We start from the raw sequence: 11,951 nt of genomic DNA, 5'->3' as shown, positions 1-11,951 counted from the left end.
ATAACGCTTATGAAATGTTTTGTTCTTGTTTGGCTCATTCCTGGGTATGTTGTCCGTTATTAGTATGGTTCCCAAAAAAATGTGTGTGAAATCTTATGGGACTTAACTGCTAAGGTCATCAGTCCCTAAGCTTACACACTACTTAACCTAAATTATCCTAAGGACAAACACACACACCCATGCCCGAGGGAAGTCTCGAACCTCCGTCGGGATCAGCCACATAGTCCATGACTGCAGCGCCTGAGACCGCTCAGCTTATCCCGCGCGGCAATATTGGTCCCAGACTAACGAGCAATGCACTAGACACGGGTCACTGTTTACAGAGAGATAGTACCCTGTAGTTTGATTCAAAGATTTTTCATTAGATCAATATATATAACATTACTTCACAATTCATTGGATGTTTTTTGCTTTGCTCTCAGTAAGCCCAGTTTCCTTCGTTCAACTCTTGGATGCAAAAGAGTGATTTAGGAAGGGCGTCGAGAAGTGCAGGAAGAAGATTCGACACTTTTATTCAAAGGTTCGCATCAGCATTGACTGCAGGATATCGCCGAAAAAGTCAGAGCATCAAATGAATAGGTATAATTTATCATTGACAGCGTGAGAACCAAACCAAGTTTTGAAGTTGGCACAGAATGGGTCAACATACGGTTTAGTTAACACTCAGTAAAACAATCAAGTCTAGAAATACGTCAGAATTCTGTACTCCAGAATTCAAGATAAGGGTTGTGGGAGGGGGTGGGGAAGGGGGGTGGCAAAGAGGCATTACATTTTATAATGTAAACAAACAGACAGACAAACACAGTCCAAACAGGTCTTGAAGGCCTAACGGTACAGACCGGCCGCCGTGTCCTCCTTATCCCTAAGGTGTCACCGGATGCGGATACGGAAGGGCCTGTGATCAGCACACCGCTCTCCCGGCCGTTGTCACTTTTCGTGACCGGTGTCGCTACTTCTCAGTCAAGCAGCTCCTCAATTGGTCTCACGTGGGCTGAGTGGACCCGCTTGCCAACAACACTCGGCAGACATTAAAGGTCATCCATCCAAGAGCTAGCCCAGCCCGACAGCGCTTAACTTCGGTGATCTGACGGGAACCGGTGTTGCCACTGCGACACGGCCGTTGGCCATAATAGAAACAAAACTTAAGAAAAATCAAGACACCTTGTTAAGATTTGTGTACCTAGGAAAGAGTCCGAAAATGTAAAGTTGTACATGGTCTTCGGAATCTTAGAAAAATGGGTACATATGTTACATGAAAAGATGAGTAATATAGGAGGTGACTTCAGAAAGTATGGAAACATATCGTCCCACGATAAGGCCATTGCGCAACGAGAATGGCGCGTTGTCAGAAGAGAATTCCCTGTACACATATGTCTTGTACGGTACGGAAAGCAGGCGTGTCACAGTGTGCGAGTGACGTGTCGCAGTAATTGGAAAAACTCTCCAAAGTTGAAGTACGCGGGACAGTACGATTCCTGTGAGCAAAACGTGTAAAATAACACATAGGATCACAGTGAAATTCTGCCAGGATACCAACCAAATGCAGTACCGCGTCCAGACGCAGTGAAAACAACTCTACCGAGGCCGCGCAGCCCCGGGAAGGGAGGCATTCGACATTGACCATAGACGAAAATTTCCGTGCAAGCGAGTAGCTAAAATTGCGAATGTCGCATGACTCTGTTGGCTGGGATATCTGACAATTGGCTTCAGCCTCTTGTCCGAAGAAGTGTTCGTCCTCCGCTCACACTGTCGCCTTAACTTGCGGATATGTGTGTCGTATCAGTGACCGTGTTTAGAGTTTAGTGTTATGCCTGTGTCATATGATGCTGAGAGAAACGAGTAGGTGAAATCGGGTACCGGCACATAACCCACTTCTCTCGAATAGCACCAAGGGGGTTTCCGAGCTTAACCTCCTCAACTGACGTACGGTTCACTACGTCCTCTCACTTCATTAGACACTGAGGAGAGATCTGGAATTTAATACAGAACATTTGCGCAATAATTGGACATCAGGGAGTTTTAGCTACCACCTCTCCGCCGCTTGTTGGCCACATAGTGGGACTGAAAATTTCATCTACTTCCAGGATTCGAAACGGCGTACCTCCGATTAGAGCGCTACCGTGCAAGCGTGCGTCAGCGATATCGGCTACGAGAGCGACGGTATCGAGGAAATGATTTGCAGATTTTCCGACGACGAGGACGTTCACGCAGCGGTTCTCCAAAGGTTCCGTGGTTAAGGAGCGAACTGCTATCGTCGAGGAACTGAACAGTGGCAGCAGAGTCTGAGCCTTGTTTACAGAGACTAGGGGACTACATTGAAAAATTGTGTTATTCAACAGCTTCACTTTGAAGCGTAGTGCAATACTCAATGAGAGTTACTTTGCTTGCCACAATAATGAGTAAATTATTGGCTGAAGCTTAATAGTACAGTGGCTCCAAACCCAATATTTTCTGAGGAGTAAACACTAAATGATTAGATTCTTTTTCAGTCATGAAACCAAATGATTTTCAGAAGATCATTACTATTGTCACAGTTTTGTAAGATTACTGATTATATACGTTATCAATAACTACCTTTGCCTCGGGCATGGATGTGTGTGATGTCCTTAGGTTAGTTAGGTTTAAGTAGTTCTAAGTTCTAGGGGACTGATGACCTCAGAAGTTAAGTCCCATAGTGCTCAGATCCATTTGAACCATTTGAATAATTACCTTTCCTCAATTAGTAGCAGCAATGCGGTGGAGGTTGAAGGTTCCTCTCATACGCCACCCATTACATACATATGTTGTACTTTGCCCTGTGCATTGCTGATGATGAAAATGAGATATATTCGAAACAAGTAAATAGTGCCTGCAGTAGTCCAGAAACTGCTTCATTACTCGCTTCGTAAACACACATCTACACGAACACACAAAGAAAATATCACTCATCTTTCATCATTTTGAAAATAAAAGTGTTCCGAGAACTGTCTCCCATTCTACGGTTTAGTTAGGTGCTGAAATAAATGATAATGTGGGGGGGGGGGGGGGGCAGGGGTACTAGCTAATGTCTGATTGCACTCCAGGGTAATGGTCTAAGGAAGGTTGGGAACCTTGGTCTACTACAATACGTGTAAGAGCCAAGAGGGGAACAATAATAATGGAAAAACAAAGGAAGAAAGACTCAGATTAATAATATCGTAAGTCGAGGATACAATTCAGTTCACACATCGCAGAAGGAGTGAAGGAAATGAAAGTAAGTTTCAAAAGTGACACTGAAATTCAGGGTGAAAAGATATCAGAGATTTAACTGACATCCTCAGTGAGAGTGAGCAAGTGTTATGGGACCTGTTAAGTGGAGTCATCAGTATACGTAGTACAGAAGTTGTACTGAGAGGGGGAAAAGAGGTATTGAAGTGAAGCAGAATCGAGATTAGCGGAAAAATCAATATCTAAATTGGAGACCACGTAGTAGACTAAGTGAAGGGATACTGCCGTCCGTGAAGCGTAGTAAACGTTACGGACGAAACACCGGCGGCATAAGAGGCGAAGTATCAAGGGCAAAGAGGACATTACTGGTTAAGAAAGTGATCAAAAGTATCCGGACACCTGGCTGAAAATGACTTATAAATTCGTGGCGCCCTTCATCGGTAATACTGGAATTCAATATAGTGTTGGCCCACCCTTATCCTTGATGACAAATTCCACTCTCGTAGGCATACGTTCAATCAGGTGCTGCAAGGTCTCTTGGGGAATAGCAGCCCATTATTCACGGAGTGCTGCACTGACGAAAGGTATCGATGTCGGGCGGTGAGGCCTGGCACGAAGTCGGCGTTCCAAAACACCCCAAAGTTTTCTATAGGATTCAGGTCAGGACTGTGTGCACGCCAGTGCATTACAGGAATGTTACCGTAGTGTAACCATTCCGCCACAGGCCGTGCATTATGAACAAGCGCTCGATCGTGTTGAAAGACACAATCGCCATCCCCGATTTGCTCTTCAACAATGCGAAGCAAGAAGGTGCTTCAAAGATCAATGCAGGCCTATGCTGCGATAGTGCCACGCAAAACAACAAAGGTGCAAGCCCCTCCAAGAAAAACACGACCACACCATAACACCACCACCTCCGAATATTACTGTGGCACTACACACGCTGGCAGATGACGTTCACCGATCATTCGCCATACCCACACCCTGCCATCGGATCGCCACATTGTGTACCGTGATTCGTCACTCCATACAACGTCTTCGCACTGTTCAGTCACCCAATGTTTACGCTCCTTACACGAAGCGAGACGTCGTTTGGCATTTACCGGCGTGTTGTGTGGCTTGTGAGCAGCCGCTCGACCATGAAGTACAAGTTTTCTCACCTCCCGCATAAGTGTCATAGTACTTGCAGTGGATCCTAATGCAGTTTGAAATTCCTGTGTGATGGTCTGGATAGATTACACATTACAATCCTCTTCAACTGTCGGCGGTCTCTGTCAGTGTTAACAGACGAGATCGGCCCGTACGATTTTGTGCTATACGTGTTCCTTCAGGTTTCCACTTCACTGTCACTTCGGAAACAGTGGAGCTAGGGATGTTTAGGAGTGTGGAAATCTCGCGTACAGGCATATGACACAAATGACACGTGATTAGGTAGACTAATAAACGAAGAGGTAAAAGCATAGCTGGGGATGTATGCTATAAATGAGAAGATCAAGTCTAATCGACAAAGCTGGTGAAACACCCACAGAGAATGCCAGACACTACCAAAACAATCCTTGAATTTCAAACCTTTAGGTACAATGTACATAGGAAGGACTAGAAAAAGATGTTTGGATACTTAAAAGATGGAACAGACCTATGGCGTAAATCATGATGAAAGAAGGAGAAGAAGTACGGTACTTTCATTGATCTCACGGTATGTGATTCTTTTGGTGTGAGTCTGTGAGAGATTCCGTCTGTGTCCCTCCACACCTTACAACTCTGAGTCAGTTGCGACGCAGCAAAAGAACATGATCGTCAATGTATGGAACTAGTTTGACTGTCGTCTGGAAGCTTGTCGTGCTTCCAGTGGAGGGCACACTGAACATTTGAAGAGTGGAAATGCCATTTCTTCAGATCACACGATTTCAGTGGTACTGTGCTGTCGGCACTCTGCTGGATGCACCTATGCTTGTTTCAAGTGCTAGACCGTGGAGAAAATGTTTCAAACATTCATTACTAGATCACTGTTTTCATTATTTCAATCTGACTTGTTTCGAGCAATGTCGTCAGTCTTCGGATCATTTCTCGTAGTTACAGACTAACCGATATTAACGTAACTGATCTGAAGATGGTCGACACTAACGGAAACAGGCCAATCTGAGATTTAAAAAAAAAAAAAAAAAAAAAAAAGAAAAACAGCTACCGAGAGGCGGAAAATGAGATTGTTTCCTAAATCGAAGAATACATTGGCGTGCAAAATTCAAGGACCTAGGGATGTTAGGAGTGTGGAAATCTCGCATATAGACAGACGTATGGCACAAATGACACCCAGTCACCTGACCTGACCGCGGAGCTCCCCATTCTTCTCTCACGATGTCTATTGACTACTGAGGTCGCTGATATAGAGTACCTAGCAGTAGGTGGCAGCATAATGCGCCTAATATGTAAAACGTATGTTTGTGGGGGTGTCCGGATACTTTCATCACATAGTATACCAGTATCAAACACAGGCGTTAAATTTCTGCGATCGTACGTCTGGAGCACAGCATTGTGTAAGTGGGAAAAGCGGAGAATAATAGACACGATTGAGATAGGGCTCTACAGGAAACTGCAATGACAAAATATAAGGAACATCTCAGAAGAATCGGAGATGGTAGATATGCGTGGGGAACACCAAATGGAAGATTTGGGATAATAGAGCATGTACGTCTCCATATGGCAAAAACTAGGGGAAGACAAGAACTGGAAAGTATGGTGTTGGCGTTACTCTAAAAAGAATAGGTTGGAACAGGAAGAAGACGCATCCGCCGACGTAAAAAAACTTAGAGAACGTTATGGATGATTCTTTTTGTTGATTAGAGTGAAATTTAGTAAGGATGACAGATGTTCACTGTAAACTATAGTACGAAACGATATTTCCCACAGGCTATCATTTGGAAAGCTCTTTCGGGTAAAGTAGTAACGAATTCAGATCTTCATTAGCGGCCATAGTGCTGACTTTCCAGCACTGACCATGGTTGACTGTAGTGTGAGAAGTGAAGTATCGATGCCCCAGGATACGGAGAAACTTTTTGGCTCCTTGTTCTCTGTTGTGAGTACTATGTCGCAGACACGCGTGGAGAGATAACAGTGCCAACACGCATGGCTGTTCTGTTAGTCTATTACTGTTGTCATCTAATTAGCGTCATCTAAGTGCTACGCACGCATAAAATTGTCATCAGGTTACGTGGCACGTAACCAATGGATAGGAATTGCAGATTCCGTATGCACAAGCAATTTAAAACACACAGTCGCCTTTTCCCTTTTGTACTTGTAATTAACATGTAGCTGACGTGAGTGTCATTACTGAAGGAAGACTTTTAAGTTATGAATGCAAATGTCAAGCACTATTTGACGGAAAAAATTCCGGTAATCATGCATATTTATTTAGGAAAGAGCGGAAAATGTAAGTCATGAAAACAGATCGGGATTTTCCTACCGACAGCAGTCAGTGCGATCTGAACAAGCCACCACGTTATTCTTTAGTCGTCTCCTGAACAGAGCTGTGGGTATAGCAGCCCTGTTTTACTTAATTACGATACTTCAAAAAATCCTTAAAATGGTTGCAATTATATTTTAGCATACTTAGAGCTTTATATTTCTCATGCGCAATTTTTTGCCGCAGTTTAGATATAATAAACAAAACGTCCATTACTGTAGCATCTGGCATGGGATATGAGGTGATCGCCCTATGCTTCTGTTCTTACGGAAGTTCTGAGATAACTATCATATCCAACAAATGATTGGCTTCTTAAAGAAGATCTTCGAGGACTTCATATTCACAGCGATGCGACGGTGCAAGCAGACGTGGCGTCGCTCCGTCAACAAAGCGAAACATTCTACCACAATATCAACTGGTCTCTCGTTAGGAGAAATATCACTCCCTCGTATATGTGCGTACTTAACGACGAAAGTAACTTTTGTATGATGTGTCACTACCAAGTGTCAAGTGCCATAGCTCTCGATAAAACATGGACCATACATACAAAGAACTACTAAAATGAAGTAAAGAAGGTAACTGAAGGAAATACGCAATGAGACGAAAATAACTGAGACTGATGACCAAAACGATCATGTTCGATTACGTTCCTGAGTGCATTACGTGTTCCCAAATCCCGCCACATGCGAGTACGTCCAACGTTGTGTTACAGCGTGAGGAGACATAGTGTTACATAAGCGTAATGACGTCCAAGTCTTTGAACGTGGCGCACTCACTGGTAACGTTATTGTGATATCAACCCTTCCCCAAATGCGTCATGTGTCGAACATGATCATTTTGATGATTCAAGTGTCATAGTGTGGGGAGGTATAATGTAAAGTGAGTGTACTGACGTCCAAGTCTTTAAACATGGTGTCCTCACCAGTAGCGTTATTGTGATATTAAGCCTTCCCCATGTGCGTCATGTGGCGAACATGATCACTTTGATGGTGGAGCTGTTATACTGTGGGGAGACATAATGTTAAATGAGCACCCTGACGTCCAAGTCTATCAACAGAGTGCCCTCCCCAGTAACGTTCTTGTGATACTAAGAACAAATCTGAATCATTGACTATTGAGTAGATGGAATGCCCGCAGTCGATTTTTGATTCACGGAGCAAGCGGATATTTCAGAACAATCACACGTCAAGTTTAAAGCACATTTGTACAAAGAGAAACCAAATACGAATATCTGAATCACTCAAGGGAAACTGGCTAAGGAAAGGCGAGTAAGTAGATCGATATGAAAAACGACGGACAATTTCAAGCAGTTTTATGTATTAGTTAAAGGTACCTGTTATGTTACATCAGCCCCACTTTTACTGCGCGGTTATGAAGAACAAAGGGCGTTGCTTCCTAAAAAGTCGACTAGGCATATATCGAATGCCTGCAAGCGATCTTTGATTCACGAAGCAAGTGGGTGCAGTAGAACCTCTCTAATTCGTCACCTTCGAGACTGGGACCATGTTCGGAACGAAAATAAGGTCGGATTTCCGAAAAATCTAATATTTATTGCAAAAAATATAAAAAGACATTTAGTACAAAAAATTAAACGATTTAAAAACTAAAAGACGTTTACAGTAATATAAAAAGATGTTTTTACACAGTGTTAAACAATATATTAACTAAAAAACGTTTACACACACTATAATATGTATTAGCTTTAAAAGGAAAAACGGCAAACACAGTACAGTACTGTACTGTACTTAATAACGTATAAACGATATATACTGCAAACTAAAAAATGTTTAAAGCACAGTATATATAAAAAATTACAAAGAAATAAGCTACTGTATGTATAAACTAAGAAATGATCATACTGTATGCATTGTTTTTACAGTAAAAACGAAAACAAATTACTTGCAAAAAAGTCAGTGATACATTTTTACTTAGCAGATGTTATTCTAGATTTAGCTGCAGTGTCCCTCCATTTTTTTGTCCACAAAACGTCCATTGGAGTTGAAGTTGGATTTTTCTCGATGTATTGAAGGGCGATGTCAAAATCGTTTTTTGCATCGTTGTGTGAAATCCGCGGGGGGGGGGGGGGGGGGGGGGGTTCGTCTTCGCCCTCCGAGTCCTCATTCACAGTATACTGGCTATCAGCGGTAACAATCTGGTCGTCATTGAGCTCTTCAAAAGTGTCGCAGTCTTTGTCACATTCGTTGATCCACTCTTCAACTTCATTGGCATGGACGTTCGGCTCCAGAGTTTGTAGATCTTTAACGATTTACAATGCGTCGTTGTTTTGCTCACCTTAGGTTTTCAGTCATAACTTGTGGCTAAAGCTTACGCCACGATTTCCGCAGTGTCTCATGTATCAGTTCATCCCGTGCTGCAGCGATTGTGTAGATAGCATCTTTGATGTTCAGGGATTTCATTGCTTCAAATAAGTTATGACCTCCTTCAGATTTTTCCAAGATTGAGCTGATATACTTTCTGCGATATCGCCTTTTTAACCATTCGATAACGCTCTGATCCATTGGTTGGATGAGTGAGGTCACATTAGGTGGCAGAAAAAGAGCTTTTATGTCCCCTTTCACCAAATCTTCCTCAGATGGAGGAGTAGAGCACGAAAAGGCAGATTTTTTTGCTTCAAGTCTTTTTCGACCGATGGCACAAATTAGTCCAAAAACTAGAATTTAAAAAGGTTGCAGTCCATCCAAGCAGATTTTTGATTGCGGTAATAAACCGACAAGGAAGATAAGTTTATATTTTTGAACGCCCTTGGCTTCTTAGATTTGCCAATGACGAACAAGGTGAGCTTGTGGGTACCATCTGCGTTGCTAAAAGAAATGACTGTTATTCTATCTTTTATAAGTTTCTTTCCTACCACGGATTCATTTGAAGCTGCGAGCGTTTTTGTTGGCAACATTTTAAATTTCAGCCCTGTCTCGTCGATGTTATATACTTGGCAGAGTAACAGTTCATTTTCTTCTACAATTTTTTGAAACTTAACAGGAAACTCCTTAGCAGCTGCGGCATCGGAAGATAGTTTTTCACCGGAAACAGAAATAAATCGGACACCATGACGAGTTTTACAGCGATCAATCCAGCCTTCACTGGCAGCAAATTTACTTTGGCTTCCAGTTTTTGTGCAAAACTATCGCTTTTTCTTTGAGAATTGGCCCGGTTATTGGAGTTCCTTTCCTTCTTTCTTGACAAAACCACATCCACAATGCGTTATCAAGCAGTTCAAGTTTAGGCTTTTTTAATGTTTTGCGATTCTTCAGTGTTTTCACCATTAATCGTAACTGTATAGGATTCAATGTCTTTCCGATTCTTTCTCCAATCCTTAATTGTCATAACACCTACATTCGGTTCCTTGGCAATTTTTTGGAGCGATTCTCCTTCGTCCAGTCTTTGTAGCACTGCTAATTTTTTCATTTAGTGATAGAGTTACGTGTTTACGTTTGAATCCAGACATGTTGAAAAATAGACAACTGTACACACAATGAATCTACAGTAATAAGTACTGTAGAGAACACGGAATAAAGCAAACAAAGACGTTTTCTAATCTCAACAAAGGATAAAACTGCACAATAACTTACAGTATAACAATATGCACAGTGATAGACACCGCGCCGGCCGGTGTGGTCGTGCGGTTCTAGGCGCTTCAGTCTCGAACCGCGTGACCGCTACGGTCGCAGGTTCGAATCCTGCCTCGGGCATGGATGTGTGTGATGTCCTTAGGTCAGTTAGGTTTAAGTAGTTCTAAGTTCTAGGGGACTGATGACCTGAGATGTTAAGTCCCATAGTGCTCAGAGCCATTTGAGCCTTTTGATAGACACCGCTACAATGGCCCGACAGGCGTCCAGTCAGTGACAAGTCGGCATAGGCTCGCGAGCCTGAGCATGGTGGAACTAAGGCCCGTATTACACTATCAAATTTCTTTGTCAAATATCTTTGTCCAGTATCTTTGTCGAAGATATTTGATGGTGTAATAGGGAACTTTGTCAAATGTCGTCCAATATTTGATCAAATCTAGGGCCTCACTGTAGATTTGATCAAAGAAGTCGCTTGTCTTCTGTTCACTGCAATGTGACATGTTACCACATGGAGCGTCGCTGCATTCTGTCGTCTGTAGTGCTTTTATAAACATTGCCGGTAAATACAATTGGTGTGTGCCGACAACTACAAAATTAATGGAGATTCATGAAGCTGATGAGGCGCTTTATAACGTGAGGCACGCTGAATACAAAAATAAATTACGAAGATTGGAGACCTGATCGAACCTAACCTAGCCTAACCCTCTCCTGTAGCAAGGAATCAGAGTGTTACAGTGAGCCTGTCTTCTGCAGATGTAACAGTACTTAAGGGAATATTGTGCTTTGTTATATGAGGATACACTTCACTGAACACATGCAGAAATGTATGCTCATCCATTTTTAAGTAGTTGATGTATGACTTGATGTCCTCCTCTATAAGCTCCCATAAAAAGTTTTGTTGAATGCTTTTATCGTGTCGTCGTAAAACCCACGGCTTCAATCAGGTATGTTTCCTCCCCCCCCCCCCGCCCCTTTCTCTTCCGAACGTGCACACAGTGCAATTGTGGTACATGCAACTGCTGCGTTTAATACCAAGTTGTTGTCAACCATCTCGAACTTTGACGAAAAATATGATGACAGGGTAATACCCCTTCTAGCGCTACGTCAAAGATCTTTGTCAAATATATTTGACGGAATATTTGATCACATCTTTGATCAAATATTTGGCAAAGACGGATCATCCAAGGTCGAATCATCCAAGGTCGGATTAGAGGGGTTTTACTGTATTTCACTAGGATGGTCGAAGTAGAGAGGATATAAAATGTAGACTGGAAATGGCAAGGAAAGCGTTTCTGAAGAAGAGAAATTTGTTAACATAGAGTATAGATTTAAGTGTCAGGAAGTCGTTTCTGAAAGTATTTGTATGGAGTGTAGCCATGTATGGAAGTGAAACATGGACGATAAATAGTTTGGACAAGAAGAAGAATTTAGTATTGGAGGGCAGCGTGGAGGGTAAAAATCGTAGAGGGAGACCAAGAGATGAATACACTAAGCAGATTCAGAAGGATGTAGGTTGCAGTAGGTACTGGGAGATGAAGAAGCTTGCACAGGATAGAGTAGCGTGGAGAGCTGCATCAAACCAGTCTCAGGACTGAAGACCACAGCAACAACATATCACAAGGTTGCTGCAGTTTTGTACAATGATTGCATGTCTCTACCACATATACGCGAGCACATAAAGTGTTCCACAAACCTGTTATAGACCTGCCAGCGGAATCACT

The 11,951-nt window shown here is 42.6% G+C and overlaps 1 pseudogene; it reads right to left on the bottom strand.

Moving 5' to 3' along the window:
- Positions 1 to 1,006: 1,006 nt before the first annotated feature.
- Positions 1,007 to 1,125, bottom strand: LOC124778274 (annotated as a pseudogene).
- Between the last annotated feature and the right edge of the window lie 10,826 nt (positions 1,126 to 11,951).

This window comes from Schistocerca piceifrons, chromosome 2 (assembly GCF_021461385.2).
Source record: "Schistocerca piceifrons isolate TAMUIC-IGC-003096 chromosome 2, iqSchPice1.1, whole genome shotgun sequence".
Lineage (NCBI taxonomy): Eukaryota > Metazoa > Arthropoda > Insecta > Orthoptera > Acrididae > Schistocerca > Schistocerca piceifrons.
This window is presented reverse-complemented; position numbering and strand designations above follow the sequence as displayed.